The sequence below is a fragment of the Lissotriton vulgaris genome, chromosome 1_1, assembly GCF_964263255.1.
Source record: "Lissotriton vulgaris chromosome 1_1, aLisVul1.2, whole genome shotgun sequence".
NCBI lineage: Eukaryota > Metazoa > Chordata > Amphibia > Caudata > Salamandridae > Lissotriton > Lissotriton vulgaris.
Window position 1 is genome coordinate 1,369,775,207 of NC_141685.1, and position 16,043 is coordinate 1,369,791,249.

The 16,043-nt window shown below is 42.8% G+C and overlaps 3 non-coding genes across 3 annotated transcripts; all 3 read right to left on the reverse strand.

Moving 5' to 3' along the window:
- Window positions 1-447: 447 nt before the first annotated feature.
- On the reverse strand, window positions 448-519 carry TRNAH-GUG (transfer RNA histidin (anticodon GUG)). The gene has a single exon. It is a non-coding gene; the product is annotated as a tRNA-His (tRNA).
- A 1,289-nt stretch (window positions 520-1,808) lies between these two features.
- Window positions 1,809-1,890, reverse strand: TRNAS-AGA (transfer RNA serine (anticodon AGA)). Its single transcript has one exon. It is a non-coding gene; the product is annotated as a tRNA-Ser (tRNA).
- A 12,979-nt stretch (window positions 1,891-14,869) lies between these two features.
- On the reverse strand, window positions 14,870-14,941 carry TRNAH-GUG (transfer RNA histidin (anticodon GUG)). Its single transcript has one exon. It is a non-coding gene; the product is annotated as a tRNA-His (tRNA).
- Window positions 14,942-16,043: the final 1,102 nt, after the last annotated feature.

Here is a 16,043-nt window from a genome sequence, read left to right on the forward strand (position 1 = left end):
CCATCTACTGGTGAGGTTGGATTTAATCTTACTATTGTATAAATGCCATTTTTAGAGAGGGAGCATTTCTCTGCACTTACTGCTCTATTTGCATGTAAACCTGTCTTCAATTGACGTCTGGATTGGGCTGCGAGACAGCTACATATGTGCATTCCCTGTAGACAGCCACAACACAGGTCACTCAACTGCAACTGCATTCATCTGCATTCTGATTGGCCTGGGGGAGAGCTCCGCTCCCCTTACCGCAAATATGTTAAAGAACGATAATTTATGTCAGTAAGTACAGTATACCTACATCTTATAATCATGTGTGTTTAAATAATTTGTCGTTAGATCGTTTAAATATTGAAAAGGATCTGTTTTTAATAGACATTTTGCAAAAACAACTGGTACATTTGGGAATTCTGTAAAGGAAAAACCCAACTGCCGTGACATTGCCAACCATAACGCCATGACTCGGATTCGAACCGAGGTTGCTGCGGCCACAACGCAGAGTACTAACCACTATACGATCACGGCGAGCTACTTGGGCTCAATAACGTACAGTGACATGAAGAAATTATAATTCGGAACACTCAGGGCTACTCCTGTGATAGGCTGAATGTGTTCATTGCTTCCTCATTCCTTATACAAAGGCTTTATCTCCTCAGTGGTTGATAGGCTGAAACCGTTTCCTGGCCGCCTGCTTGTGAACTGGCAGGAGTCAAAGTCCACACATACACTGGTGGGCCTGTGATGGGACACCAATGCAGAAAAACACACCTGGCGCAGATATTCTATTCTGTTTATTAGACCTGCATCTCCCCTGTACCTCCTCAAGCCATCTGTATGTGAAGCAAGAAAGAGTTAAGGAACGGTCCATCTACACTTTTATTGGGAGGATGCTGCCGTGAGCTCCTCCCAGCTAATCACACAAACAGCAGTAAAGCAACATAACTACACAGTTAATGGGGACTGCATGGTTAGGTTTTTGAGGAATTATTGAAACTGACCTCAGTGACCCATAATCAGAGCTGTGGCTAATGACTGCATGCCTAATTATGATGAAGCAAGCACCATGGCTCGTAGGGGCCCCACAACACACTTTTCTTAGCTCATTGAATTAAAGTATAAACTTCTGCCATGTGTGAGTGGTAAAGGCTTGTTAATTTTGTTGCTTTTCAAATTCACGTCTGACAACAAGACGAAGGAACATTGGGGCATCAGACGCTTTGGAAAGTAGCCACCAACCGCAGAGAAACAGAGAAAGAGGGAAAAGACAGTATGAGGTGTGGAGAAAACAGCAGCAGGTACAAGGAGCTCAAATGAGATTAATGGCGCCTAAATAGAGCACGTAAAGGAACAGTTACAAATCTAAGAAAAGGGAAAGAAAAGACTAGGAAAAAACACAGAAAGAGCTTGTAGATGAAATTCTCTTCCAGGAACAGCAGGTTAAGAGAAATTACACAGGGAGCAGTTAAGCTTGTAACACGGGGGAGAATAGAAAAGAAAATGCAGTTTTATGAAGTGTGTTTGCCTAATCCAGCTAGCACTTTTATTTTATTTCTCTATTTGCTTCTTTTATTGGTAAAGTAAGTTTCAAGTGCATGCACAGGTATGACCGAGAGAGCCAGGGTATAATAATTTGAAGCGTTTGCACCAGCGCTAATGAAGGACGAGAGTTATAGCAAAGATATGAAAGGGGGTGCGATAATAAATATGTGATATGGCAATAGTGACACCAAAATAAGCCACCTATTTATAAAACTGACATGGAAGAAATACTATAGGTTAACTTCTGAAATTGTAGCCAATGTTAAAAAGATTCTCGTTGTCGGCAGGATTCGAACCTGCGCGGGGAGACCCCAATGGATTTCTAGTCCATTGCCTTAACCACTCAGCCACAACAACTGACTGTGAGGCATGTGCACATAATTGTATGCAAGTTTTCAAGGTGTCCCACAGCAAATTCCTGATATTCTGCAATGCACTTTTTAAAAATAATGTTTTTTTCAGCAGGCACATTCTCTCCTAAAAACAAAAATTGCATGCGTATATCTCTAGTTTGGAATACCATAGGCTTGCATGCATACTCTCATGGGTCACTCAAGTTTTTTGGACCCTATTGCACTCTGTTTTCGTGCTGCTTTTAGTATATGGCCCATATTACAGAAGTCTACCATCTTTGAGTATTTGAGGCTCCTTTGTAAGTGCTTTATATTTTTTCCTTGAAGAGCTATATAATAAAGGGGTCCGGGAAAGATTGCATTTATGGAAGATAAAAGAAGGCCCACTTGTCTCACCAAATGCTGTAGAGAAACCTGATGTTTTACTCATGTTATCCTTAGTTCGTTTTTGTTAGACCTTGCATTCTTATGGTGGTCCCAACCCCACCTTATTGCTTTTCACCTCCGCATTTTGCTGTATCTTTTTGTTGGCCTTAGGACTCTGATCACTTTATCGCTACTAATCAGTGCTGAAGTGCACGTGCTTCTTCCCTAATCATGTGTATAATTGGAGTACACCTGACTGACAGATTTAATTTACTTGAAAGCCCCTTGTAAAGTGGTATACCATATACCCAGGGACTGATTGTGCCGCCCAAAGAAATAGCATTTCAAACTCTCTCAAGCCTGCTACTACAGTGCCTGTGCTGCAGTGTACTGCCACTTCGACTTGGCATTTAAAACTACTTGTCAAGCCTTAAATTCCAATTTTATTACATATCAGTAACCCATATGGTAGGCCCTAAGTAGTCCTAGGGGCATCATGCTATGTAAGTTAAAGGTAAGAAATGTACTGTGGTAGTTTGTATGTCCTAGTAGTATCAAACAGTCTATTACATTTTTCACTACTGTGAGGTCTGCCCCTCTCATAGGTTAGCATTGGGTATTCTCTTATACTTTTTGGGGGGTAATTCCATATCAGAGAGGAGAAGCTTTATTTATTTATTGATAAATCCTATCTACTGGTGAGGTTGGATTTAATCTTACTATTGTATAAATGCCATTTTTAGAGAGTGAGCATTTCTCTGCACTTACTGCTCTATTTGCATGTAAACCTGTCTTCAATTGACGTCTGGATTGGGCTGCGAGACAGCTACATATGTGCATTCCCTGTAGACAGCCACAACACAGGTCACTCAACTGCAACTGCATTCATCTGCATTCTGATTGGCCTGGGGGAGAGCTCCGCTCCCCTTACCGCAAATATGTTCAAGAACGATAATTTATGTCAGTAAGTACAGTATACCTACATCTTATAATCATGTGTGTTTAAATAATTTGTCGTTAGATCGTTTAAATATTGAAAAGGATCTGTTTTTAATAGACATTTTACAAAAACAACTGGTACATTTGGGAATTCTGTAAAGGAAAAACCCAACTGCCGTGACATTGCCTACCACAATGCCGTGACTCGGATTCGAATCGAGGTTGCTGCAGCCACAACGCAGAGCACTAACCACTATACGATCACGGCGAGCTACTTGGGCTCAATAACGTACAGTTACATGAAGAAATTATAATTCGTAACACTCAGGGCTACTCCTGTGATAGGCTGAATGTGTTCATTGCTTCCTCATTCCTTATACAAAGGCTTTATCTCCTCAGTGGTTGATAGGCTGAAACCGTTTCCTGGCCGCCTGCTTGTGAACTGGCAGGAGTCAAAGTTCACACATACACTGGTGGGCCTGTGATGGGACACCAATGCAGAGAAACACACCTGGCGCAGATATTCTATTCTGTTTATTAGACCTGCATCTCCCCTGTACCTCCTCAAGCCATCTGTATGTGAAGCAAGAAAGAGTTAAGGAACGGTCCATCTACACTTTTATTGGGAGGATGCTGCCGTGAGCTCCTCCCAGCTAATCACACAAACAGCAGTAAAGCAAGATAACTACACAGTTAATGGGGACTGCATGGTTAGGTTTTTGAGGAATTATTGAAACTGACCTCAGTGACCCATAATCAGAGCTGTGGCTAATGACTGCATGCCTAATTATGATGAAGCAAGCACCATGGCTCGCAGGGGCCCCACAACACACTTTTCTTAGCTCATTGAATTAAAGTATAAACTTCTGCCATGTGTGAGTGGTAAAGGCTTGTTAATTTTGTTGCTTTTCAAATTCACGTCTGACAACAAGACGAAGGAACATTGGGGCATCAGACGCTTTGGAAAGTAGCCACCAACCGCAGAGAAACAGAGAAAGAGGGAAAAGACAGTATGAGGTGTGGAGAAAACAGCAGCAGGTACAAGGAGCTCAAATGAGATTAATGGCGCCTAAATAGAGCACGTAAAGGAACAGTTACAAATCTAAGAAAAGGGAAAGAAAAGACTAGGAAAAAACACAGAAAGAGCTTGTAGATGAAATTCTCTTCCAGGAACAGCAGGTAAAGAGAAATTACACAGGGAGCAGTTAAGCTTGTAACACGGGGGAGAATAGAAAAGAAAATGCAGTTTTATGAAGTGTGTTTGCCTAATCCAGCTAGCACTTTTATTTTATTTCTCTATTTGCTTCTTTTATTGGTAAAGTAAGTTTCAAGTGCATGCACAGGTATGACCGAGAGAGCCAGGGTATAATAATTTGAAGCGTTTGCACCAGCGCTAATGAAGGACGAGAGTTATAGCAAAGATATGAAAGGGGGAGCGATAATAAATATGTGATATGGCAATAGTGACACCAAAATAAGCCACCTATTTATAAAACTGACATGGAAGAAATACTAAAGGTTAACTTCTGAAATTGTAGCCGATGTTAAAAAGATTCTCGTTGTCGGCAAGATTCGACCCTGCGTGGGGTGACCCCAATGGATTTCTAGTCCATCGCCTTAACCACTCGGCCACAACAACTGACTGTAAGGCGTGTGCAAATAATCTGTATGCAAGTTTTCAAGGTGTCCCACAGCAAATTCCTGATATTCTGCAATGCACTTTTTAAAAATAATGTTTTTTTCAGCAGGCACATTGTCCCCTAAAAGCAAAAATTGCATGCGTATATCTCTAGTTTGGAATACCATAGGCTTGCATGCATACTCTCATGGGTCACTCAAGTTTTTTGGACCCTATTGCACTCTGTTTTCGTGCTGCTTTTAGTATATGGCCCATATTACAGAAGTCTACCATCTTTGAGTATTTGAGGCTCCTTTGTAAGTGCTTTATATTTTTTCCTTGAAGAGCTATATAATAATGGGGTCCGGGAAAGATTGCATTTATGGAAGATAAAAGAAGGCCCACTTGTCTCACCAAATGCTGTAGAGAAACCTGATGTTTTACTCATGTTATCCTTAGTTCGTTTTTGTTAGACCTTGCATTCTTAAGGTGGTCCCAACCCCACCTTATTGCTTTTCACCTCCGCATTTTGCTGTATCTTTTTGTTGGCCTTAGGACTCTGATCACTTTATCGCTACTAATCAGTGCTGAAGTGCACGTGCTTCTTCCCTAATCATGTGTATAATTGGAGTATACCTGACCAATCCACACCGCCAAGGGTGTCTTGTCTGGCCCCTTTGACGCTTTCATAACACGGGCCACTGGAATCCTGGAAAAGGAAATTGCCATGGTAGAGGAAAGACTCTCAATAGACCTTATTAGTGGAAAGCGATCATCACTGGGGGCCCTAGCTACTTCCACCTCCCCTGCGCCCTCTGCCCCACATGCTGCCTTTAACTGCGTTCACACTACCTCTACGGACGCAATTGTCCACTTAGAAAACATAGGGGGAAGCCCAACAGTGGATACTTTGAGGGAAGAAAGGCATAGTATAGATGCTTCCCAATGTAGCCAGGGGGATGATGATAATGATTCCTTGATTAGTGGGGGGGCGGATTTTAGTCAGCTTTCTGGATGTCTCCCCCTTAATCACTCTAACATCTCTAATCCTGCCGAAATCACTAACCATCCTATACCCAATCCTGTCCCCAATATTAAGAAGAGAAAGTTGGATTCTAGATTGTCGGGGGAAAGAGACTTAAAAATCCCTAAAGTAAATGAAGCCCAAGAAGGTAGGAGACAGGGGTCTGAGCTTCCCCCAAACCCCTTAATTCCCTCTGTATTTAACAATATGCTATGTCCTTCCCTTTCGGCTTTGGGCTCTTCAAGTACCTGCCCCATGTGCCTTAATAGTGACGAAGTTTTGCTAGTAAAAATGGAGGCCATGTTTAAAACATTACTCTTACCAGTCCTGGAGCGGACTAGGCTCATGACCTCAAAAATTGATAGTATGGAGGCTTTGATTTACTCAAACCATACGATGCTACAAACGTTACTTGATTCCAATAATATGGGCGCCAGTAAAACATCAACATCTACTAAGGTCACTTGTAATAACAATATGGAAAGGGGTAAAATACTTCCTAATAAAACCACAGGGTCGAATATTGCCACGCTTAAAGGGGGTGAAAAATCTAATATTACATCTTCTAAATCAGGTGTTAGCACTCATGCCCAGGCACCAAAGCCCCACTCAAAACCAGTGGCTAAACAAAATACTGGTGGGCACCAAACCATGGGTCCTCCCCCACAATCTACTTTAAATCTTGCCCCCCCAAGCACCCAAAGAGACCAACGTACTGCCTCCACCAACCACAGGGAGGGGGGACGCAAAAGACCAACTATCCCTTGTGTTGATTTACCACCTGAAGCAGCTCAACACACCATCGTCTTGACAGGTGTAGCACCATTAAAACCGGGTGCCAGGGAGTCTTATGGCGACCTTCGCAATAAAGTCATTTTTTGGTTGAATAAAAACCACCCGTTACCCCCCTCCACTCCTACGGAGATACTATTCGTGAGGAGAGTAGATTGGGTGGGACATGGGTCAAAAGACTTGGAGGGAGATTGTATCTTAATCTCGTTTAAAGATTCGTGGGTGGTAGACGTCATTCAACGAGAACCGAGGTTTGCAAGGCAGGGGGATGTACAAACATTAGCCTTATCATATTTTTATCCACACAGGCAAATACCCCCCAATCCTACCCTTTATTCCGTAAGGGCCCAGCTATAAGACACCCCCTGGCATTAACTCCACTTGACTGTCAGCGTCCCTTTCTCTTTAATCACTTTGGCCCCCTCTCTGGCCTTGAGGCTATCGATTGACTCAACGATCTATCTAGTGAGCCTTTGCTTGCTAGCGCAGTAGCCCAAGAGTCCATTGAGCATAGTATGGTGCGCCCATATCAATTCAGCAATCCAGTAGATGAGGATGGAGGTCAAGCTTCTCTGCTATTTAGCCCTCTACCACACGCAGCTGTCCAGGGGATCTCGACCAAGGACAATCTTATAGCTCCAGTAGATTGTGTTAAGCACCTAAAGGTTAAAGATGATAAAGGGAATGCCTCAGGGAGTTGCACAGCCCTTACAACCTCCGTCTCTGGTCTATCTGAAAGATCACTTGAAAATCTTGTCCTGGAACATAGTGGGTATCAAGGCCCGCCTTGCTTCTACTGATTGGTCGAACTTTGTGGACAATTACGACATCATCCTGCTGCAGGAAACATGGGCAACTGAGCCTGTTCACAAGTTGGGTTATATTAACTTTTTAAACCTGCAACTAAAGGGGGTAAAGGGCGGGCCTCAGGCGGTCTGTTGATTTGGGTGAAACAATCCTTGGGTTTCTATCCAACTGAACTTCCTGTGGAGAACCCGGATCTCCTCCACATCATACTAAACAAAGGGAACCAGCAAATTATGAACATTGTTAATATCTATGCTAGAGGTCTGCCTGCTGGTCGAAGTCCACCCTTGTTGAACTTCATTGACCATATAACCTCGGAAATGGACAGTGGCAACCTCATTATTCTTGCTGGTGATCTAAATTGCACTATAGAACCTTTGTTTGATATGGGAGACACTTGGAGCATGGCGGAGGACTCTGTTTGGGGTATCCCGGACTTACAAGTGGTAAAGAGGGCAAAGGCAACAGAGGCGGCAGTATCTTGGATGGCATTTTGCCTACAAAAGGGGTTTCGTGCATGTAACGGCCGTTCTACTTCGGACATTAAAGGAAATTGTACTTTTGACAATGGGCAGAGGCAGAGCCGCATTGATTACATTTTGCTGAATATGGAACATTGGCAGTTATTAATTGACATGGCAGTATTACAGCGCCCGGAAAGTGACCACAACCCGCTGTCATTGTCTTTGAAGATACCGGGTCTAAATAGACAGGAGGAGCCAACTGCCACCTATACAGGGGACGCCCAACTTACCAATGACAGGAGGAGACTAAAATGGTCCCGGGTCATGGAAGACAAGTGTTTATGGGACAACATTAATAATGTGGTAAAAAATGCGCTTAATGAAATGTTGCAAATAGATTTGTTGGGGACGGACCCTGGACTGGCTAACAATGTGATGGGAGTACATACTAAATGCTTTGACCATTTAAAAACCCTTCTTTCCCTACCGTGCGGAAATGCTCCTACTAAAACAAATCCTTTGCCCCAAAAATGGTACAATAGGAAATGTAGGGAGGCACATGCAGCTCTCATTTCAGCCATTAAATCTCGGGATATGGTTGGAGTGAAAGCTGCAAGGCTCAATTACAGGAAAACCCTTAGAGAAGCTAAACGGGAGTGGGAGGATAAGTTCTGGTCGGATCTTTTGGAGGCATCTTCCACTAACAACCAAAAAAGGTTTTGGGATCTAGTTAAATGGGGAAAAAACGCGGACTCTTCTACCCCGGGAAACAATGTGCCCCTTGAGGATTGGGTATCATTCTACTCGGCCCAATTTAGAGCCGATGACCCCGAAACTATGAATCCCTCAGGCAACACACTCTTGCTGACCCCCCAAAGAGAAAAACTTACCTTCACAGTTGCTGAGGCCGAGCTGGCCCTTGCATTGACTCTCCGAGGGAAAGCCCCTGGTATGGATCTGATTCCGGCAGATTTATTCAAATCTAATCCCGCCTTGTGGCTCCCTTATATAACAATGATAGCCAACACCTTAGCCCTTGGAGCCACAGTCCCGAAATCATGGAGGGGAGCCGAAATTGTTCCGATTTATAAAAAGGGCGATAAATCCATCCCAGGCAATTATCGCCCTATCAGTTTGATCGATTCGATCCAAAAGATAATAGCACGTATGGTCCTAGGACGGGTCCAGGGATGGATTGAAACAGAGAATATTCTGTCACCCATGCAGGTGGGCTTCAGATCGGGAATGAGCACCATAGATCAGGTGTTTAGATTCTGCCTGATCTATTGGAAGGTGGTATGGCTCGGCGGCGGCACCATCTATGCTGCATTCATTGATCTGAAGTCCACCTTCGACTTGGTGCCAAGGGATAAACTGTGGGGTGTGCTGAAAAATCTGGGGTGCCCATCAGAACTATTAGACCTCATTGTTAGACTCCATGAGGACAACTATGCGAGGGTGAGGTGGGGGGACCAGGGACAAGTGACAGCGACATTTCCCGTAACTCGAGGTGTCCGCCAGGGGTGTGTCCTGGCCCCAACTCTCTTCCTCCTCTTTATCGATCAAGTTGTCAAGTTTTTCACGGATACCCCCACTGATGCTCCAATGCTGGCTGGGATGAGATTTCCTCTTCTCATCTTCGCAGATGACACTTTAATCCTCTCAAAAACACGTAGCGGACTTCAGCGGGCTCTCGACCGCTTTGAGGAGTACTGTGCCATCAATAACCTGGTGGTTAATGTGGGGAAAACGAAGTTCATGGTTTTTACAAAAAACCATCCAGTTCGGAGATCCGTGAGGTTGAATGGAGTAAACCTCGAGCAGGTTGATACCATGACCTACTTAGGGGTTACCCTCGATAGCCGTTTAAGATGGAAGGACCAGATTAACATACAATATCTTAAACTTGCTAGGCTGACTGGTTGCCTCATCAAAGAGCAAAAGGAATCAATTACAAAGCGGGTCTTCCCGGCCCTCAAGATCTATGATGTTAAAATCTCTACCGCCATTTTATATGGCGCGGATCTGTGGGGCCACATGGACTTGCTTAACTTGTTTAAAACCCAATGTAGATTCCTTCGTAACTTAGTAGGCCTCCCGCAGTCGACACCCTCGATCCCCCTCTGCTTGGACCTTGGTTCCCCACCGATCAATGAGATGGCTAGATTTAGGCTAGTGGCCCTGTGGAGATGGATATGGACATCTCCAGATCTATCCCTATTTGCAAAGGAACTGGCCGAAGTTAGGTCTATTACGGGTTCAGGGAAAATCCCATGGCTTTCTGCTGTTAAATCTATCCTTAATGACATGGGCTTGGAACACCTCTGGACATCCCCTCAATCCAATGTTTTCCCTTCCAAAGACGAGTTCAAATCCTTGTATTGGGCCACGACCCGCTTAAAAAAAGTTCTGCTTTCTAACAAAAATAGCCTCACAGGCAGGTTTCTAACATTCAAACTTGACCTATCGCGAGAGCCCTATTGGGACGTAATAACTCGACCGTTAGATAAGAAGCTGTATCATCAGTTTAGAGTGGGTTCTTTGCCTTTGAACCCTTTTCTAAACAAACGGTCTACAGGGTTATCGCCTTACTGTACATGTTGCCCAGGTCATATTGAATCTGAAGGACATTTTCTTTTTGCTTGCCCTAGGTACGCTGCACCCCAAAAGAAATGGTTAAAACCCTTGTTTCAAAAATTACCATTTAAAACATCGATGGAAGCAATATGGGTACTTAGGACCAACACCTTCGAACTCTTTGTAGTAAGTCTGGCAAAATATCTGGGATGGGCTTGGCTCCTAAGGCTAAAAAACAACATACCTTAGCCCCAAGGACCAAGATGCTCCACAATCGGTCATAATCTGATTGACTATGTATTAGTTAACTGATTTATGACTTAGTTGTTTCATCTGTATCCCTTGTATTTTTGCCATATAAACGGCCCATTGACAATGAACTTGAACTGCAATGTCTTTTTTAACTTAAATTTATCTTTTTTATAAAATAGGTTCTTCATTAATTGAAATTTAATCCTGTTTTATCTATTTGTCTTAAATGTTCCTTATTTGCATATTTTTGTTAGTGTTTAATCTTTTTATAGTTTTGTTCTTTCCTGTTTTTGTTTAAATTGAATTAGTTAAATTCTTTTGTATTTTAATGTGTCTTTTATGATTTGTTAAAAATCGAAATAAAGACTTTAAACCTGAAACTGACAGATTTAATTTACTTGAAAGCCCCTTGTAAAGTGGTATACCATATACCCAGGGACTGATTGCGCCGCCCAAAGAAATAGCATTTCAAACCTGTCTCAAGCCTGCTACTGCAGTGCCTGTGCTGCAGTGTACTGCCACTTCGACTTGGCATTTAAAACTACTTGCCAAGCCTTAAACTCCAATTTTATTACATATCAGTAACCCCTAAGGTAGGCCCTAGGTAGGCCTAGGGGCATCATGCTATGTAAGTAAAAGGTAAGACATGTACTGTGGTAGTTTGTATGTCCTAGTAGTATCAAACAGGCTATTACATTTTTCACTACTGTGAGGTCTGCCCCTCTCATAGGTTAGCATTGGGTATTCCCTTATACTTTTTGGGGGGTAATTCCATATCAGAGAGGAGAAGCTTTATTTATTTATTGATAAATCCTATCTACTGGTGAGGTTGGATTTAATCTTACTATTGTATAAATGCCATTTTTAGAGGGTGAGCATTTCTCTGCACTTACTGCTCTATTTGCATCAAAACTTGTCTTCAATTGATGTCTGGATTGGGCTGCGAGACAGCTACATATGTGCATTCCCTGTAGACAGCCACAACACAGGTCACTCAACTGCAACTGCATTCATCTGCATTCTGATTGGCCTGGGGGAGAGCTCCGCTCCCCTTACCGCAAATATGTTCAAGAACGATAATTTATGTCAGTAAGTACAGTATACCTACATCTTATAATCGGATTGGTGTTGTTACAACGCAGGCTATTACAACGCCTACTGTTACAATGCGGTTTTTACATCGCATACCACTACAACGCATAGTGCTTTTAAGCGCTGGATAGTGATTTATTTAATTTACTATTCCAACTCCAGTCCCCGTGGATAGTAGGGAAGGTGTTGGATAGTAAATTAAATATATTCCCTATCCTAGAGCGCCCCCCAGCGCAATGCGTTGTAATGGTTTGCGTTGTAATGGTTGCGTTGTAATGGTAGTGCGTTGTAATAAATGCGTTGTAAGTGATGTTCCCCCTTATGATCATGTGTGTTTAAATAATTTGTCGTTAGATCGTTTAAATATTGAAAAGGATCTGTTTTTAATAGACATTTTACAAAAACAACTGGTACATTTGGGAATTCTGTAAAGGAAAAACCCAACTGCCGTGACACTGCAACTCCCCTGTACCTCCTCAAGCCATCTGTATGTGAAGCAAGAAAGAGTTAAGGAACGGTCCATCTACACTTTTATTGGGAGGATGCTGCCGTGAGCTCCTCCCAGCTAATCACACAAACAGCAGTAAAGCAAGATAACTACACAGTTAGGGGGGACTGCATGGTTAGGTTTTTGAGGAATTATTGAAACTGACCTCAGTGACCCATAATCAGAGCTGTGGCTAATGACTGCATGCCTAATTATGATGAAGCAAGCACCATGGCTCGTAGGGGCCCCACAACACACTTTTCTTAGCTCATTGAATTCAAGTATAAACTTCTGCCATGTGTGAGTGGTAAAGGCTTGTTAATTTTGTTGCTTTTCAAATTCACGTCTGACAACAAGACGAAGCAACATTGGGGCATCAGACGCTTTGGAAAGTAGCCACCAACCGCAGAGAAAGAGAGAAAGAGGGAAAAGACAGTATGAGGTGTGGAGAAAACAGCAGCAGGTACAAGGAGCTCAAATGAGATTAATGGCGCCTAAATAGAGCACGTAAAGGAACAGTTACAAATCTAAGAAAAGGGAAAGAAAAGACTAGGAAAAAACACAGAAAGAGCTTGTAGATGAAATTCTCTTCCAGGAACAGCAGGTTAAGAGAAATTACACAGGGAGCAGTTAAGCTTGTAACACGGGGGAGAATAGAAAAGAAAATGCAGTTTTATGAAGTGTGTTTGCCTAATCCAGCTAGCACTTTTATTTTATTTCTCTATTTGCTTCTTTTATTGGTAAAGTAAGTTTCAAGTGCATGCACAGGTATTACCGAGAGAGCCAGGGTATAATAATTTGAAGCGATTGCACCAGCGCTAATGAAGGACGAGAGTTATAGCAAAGATATGAAAGGGGGAGCGATAATAAATATGTGATATGGCAATAGTGACACCAAAATAAGCCACCTATTTATAAAACTGACATGGAAGAAATACTAAAGGTTAACTTCTGAAATTGTAGCCGATGTTAAAAAGATTCAAGTTGTCGGCAGGATTCGAACCTGCGCGGTGAGACCCCAATGGCTTTTTTAGTCCGTCGCCTTAACCACTCGACAACTACAACTGACTGTAATGTGTGTGCACATAATCTGTATGCAAGTTTTCAAGGTGTCCCACAGCAAATTCCTGATATTCTGCAATGCACTTTTTAAAAATAATGTTTTTTTCAGCAGGCACATTCTCTCCTAAAAACAAAAATTGCATGCGTATATCTCTAGTTTGGAATACCATAGGCTTGCATGCATACTCTCATGGGTCACTCAAGTTTTTTGGACCCTATTGCACTCTGTTTTCGTGCTGCTTTTAGAATATGGCCCATATTACAGAAGTCTACCATCTTTGAGTATTTGAGGCTCCTTTGTAAGTGCTTTATATTTTTTCCTTGAAGAGCTATATAATAAAGGGGTCCGGGAAAGATTGCATTTATGGAAGATAAAAGAAGACCCACTTGTCTCACCAAATGCTGTAGAGAAACCTCATGTTTTACTCATGTTATCCTTAGTTCGTTTTTTATTAGACCTTGTATTCTTAAGGTGGTCCCAACCCCACCTTATTGCTTTTCACCTCCGCATTTTGCTGTATCTTTTTGTTGGCCTTAGGACTCTGATCACTTTATCGCTACTAATCAGTGCTGAAGTGCACGTGCTTCTTCCCTAATCATGTGTATAATTGGAGTATACCTGACTGACAGATTTCATTTACTTGAAAGCCCCTTGTAAAGTGGTATACCATATACCCAGTGACTGATTGTGCCGCCCAAAGAAATAGCATTTAAAACCTGTCTCAAGCCTGCTACTGCAGTGCCTGTGCTGCAGTGTACTGCCACTTCGACTTGGCATTTAAAACTACTTGCCAAGCCTTAAACTCCAATTTTATTACATATCAGTAACCCCTAAGGTAGGCCCTAGGTAGTCCTAGAGGCATCATGCTATGTAAGTAAAAGGTAAGACATGTACTGTGGTAGTTTGTATGTCCTAGTAGTATCAAACAGTCTATTACATTTTTCACTACTGTGAGGTCTGCCCCTCTCATAGGTTAGCATTGGGTATTCCCTTATACTTTTTGGGGGGTAATTCCATATCAGAGAGGAGAAGCTTTATTTATTTATTGATAAATCCTATCTACTGGTGAGGTAGGATTTAATCTTACTATTGTATAAATGCCATTTTTAGAGAGTTAGCATTTCTCTGCACTTACTGCTCTATTTGCATGAAAACCTGTCTTCAATTGACGTCTGGATTGGGCTGCGAGACAGCTACATATGTGCATTCCCTGTAGACAGCCACAACACAGGTCACTCAACTGCAACTGCATTCATCTGCATTCTGATTGGCCTGGGGGAGAGCTCCGCTCCCCTTACCGCAAATATGTTCAAGAACGATAATTTATGTCAGTAAGTACAGTATACCTACATCTTATAATCATGTGTGTTTAAATAATTTGTCGTTAGATCGTTTAAATATTGAAAAGGATCTGTTTTTAATAGACATTTTACAAAAACAACTGGTACATTTGGGAATTCTGTAAAGGAAAAACCCAACTGCCGTGACATTTCCAACCACAATGCCGTGACTCGGATTCGAACCGAGGTTGCTGCGGCCACAACGCAGAGTACTAACCACTGTACGATCACGGCGAGCTACTTGGGCTCAATAACATACAGTGACATGAAGAAATTATAATTCGGAACACTCAGGGCTACTCCTGTGATAGGCTGAATGTGTTCATTGCTTCCTCATTCCTTATACAAAGGCTTTATCTCCTCAGTGGTTGATAGGCTGAAACCGTTTCCTGGCCGCCTGCTTGTGAACTGGCAGGAGTCAAAGATCACACATACACTGGTGGGCCTGTGATGGGACACCAATGCAGAGAAACACACCTGGCGCAGATATTCTATTCTGTTTATTAGACCTGCATCTCCCCTGTACCTCCTCAAGCCATCTGTATGTGAAGCAAGAAAGAGTTAAGGAATTTATTTATTTATATTTATTTATAATTACATTTGTTAAGCGCGCAGCTACCCGGAGGTTTCCCGGCGCTAAGGCAAACTGAACGGTATAAAAGGTGGGAGGAGTATTAAACCATAAAGTTAAGTGTTGAAAAGCCAAGTTTTAATTCCCTTACGGAATGTCAGAAAGCAAAGTTCAAAACGCAAAAGTTGGGGTAAAGAATTCCATAAGGAAGGGGCCAGCAGGGAAAACGAGCGTCCTCCCATTTTGGCTCTGTTGATACGCGGAATCATAAACTTGTTCTGCGTGGAAGACCTGAGTGTACGGGGGGGAATATATTGCTGCACCAGAGCAGAGAGATAGTGAGGGGCTCTACCAGTCATGATCTTATGCATATAGCAAAGTGCTTTAAACTTAACTCTATTCTCGATTCGCAACCAGTGCAATTTCCGCATGTGGTGAGTAACCGAGGATCTGGCAGGAAGGTGACAGATAAGGCGAACTGCCATATTCTGTACCACCTGGTACTTCCTAGTAACCTCCTTGGCGGCACCCAAGAGAAGGATGTTCCCATAGTCCAGGCGGGAGATGACAAGAGCCTGGACTACGGTCCTCAAGGTGTCCGCTGGCAGCATCCACGTGATTTTTCTCAGCCACCTGATGATGGTGGTACAGGTGGTGGAGACTTTCACAGCGTGTTGCTTGAAGGTTAGTTGATTATCGAAGAGAACCCCAAGATTGCGAGCAGACACTGATGGGATAGGTAGAGGACCCATCTCTGGTGGCCAA